General features: G+C 39.0%; 1 protein-coding gene across 2 annotated transcripts in view; it reads left to right on the plus strand.

The window, feature by feature from the left end:
• ehd4 (EH-domain containing 4) overlaps nt 1-559 on the plus strand; it is a 32,438-nt gene extending 31,879 nt beyond the window's left edge. For both annotated transcript variants that reach the window (XM_063183738.1, XM_063183737.1), the window contains exon 8: nt 1-559. This exon is cut by the window's left edge and continues 810 nt beyond it. The gene's annotated coding sequence lies outside the window, so the exon portion shown is untranslated.
• The last annotated feature ends 617 nt before the right edge of the window (nt 560-1,176 follow it).

The raw sequence follows: 1,176 nt of genomic DNA on the forward strand, positions 1-1,176 counted from the left end.
CGGCAAAAGTTATTATATTTTGAAGTTTCTGCCATGACCGTTGAGTGAATGTTGTTGTATGTGAAAGTGATGTTGTATGGGTAAGTGAGAATGATTTAGGCAAGTGTAGTTCTGCACACAACTCCAGGTGGTGATTGACCCATTGGGCATGCTACTCCTCTCACTCCCCCACTAAAAGCTCTATCACAGCACTGGTCACAAAATACTGTATTTGAGGAGGAACAGAAACAAGATAAATCTTGCTGACACATGCTATACAGTAACTAAACGCCTGTGGTTATGTAGGGTCATAAGACGACCCTAGTTCCCTAAGGAGAGACAGACATCACTGAGGCACACATAGTTTGTGGTCCTTTGTAACGGGGTGATGAGTGTAAAATATGTAGTGATAAAGCAAATGATTTAGTAATTGATTTTTAAATATATTAGTTTTAATAAATCTTCTAATTGCATTTCACTTTAATGCTGAAGTTATATACAAGGGTTTTTTCATCTTTATTTATCTGCATTCCAGTAAAACATCCCTATGAAATGGTCATTAAAAAGTCTTTAAAGTTAACCTCCGTGTGTTGTTGCAAACATTGTAGTTTCCTAGAGGTTTTTGTACTCACAGATTGGTGTTGTCTTCACCAAGATTTGCATAAAAAGAACGCTCTATGTTGTTTATAAAAAAAGAAGTCATTCCAAAGGGTCAATTAAGGTCAATTGTGACGTCCTTAATGTGTAACTTACTATATAGCAAGTCTACGATGAGAGATTATTTTTTTAAAGTAGACTAATAAGTAGCTTTGTAGTGTGTCAGCATTTGAGGTAAGGGGTAGGGGACTGACAAGATACCGCTTTCGATTCCTTCACAGGAATTCGCTTACTCAGTCCATCTGATTATGAAACTTCACTACGGTAACAGTAGATCCCCCAACCACTTCCATAATTACAGTACAGTACAGTACCAAAGACCGAACATTTGTTTTCGTTCTTCTTCCCAAGAATGTCGTCCACTTCACACGAAACACTGTCAATTGCAAATGACAGATGGGTGTTATCTGTTGGCAGTTCGATAGAAGGCTAACTTCTCTTAACGTACCCGTCAGTGAGGAATGCTTTGAGGCCCCGGGGCTGTGTTATGTAGTCCGGCCCACAGGGGAGTAACATGGAACAGATAATGAGAAGTGTGGA

Source organism: Engraulis encrasicolus, chromosome 19 (assembly GCF_034702125.1).
Source record: "Engraulis encrasicolus isolate BLACKSEA-1 chromosome 19, IST_EnEncr_1.0, whole genome shotgun sequence".
Taxonomy (NCBI): Eukaryota; Metazoa; Chordata; class Actinopteri; order Clupeiformes; family Engraulidae; genus Engraulis; species Engraulis encrasicolus.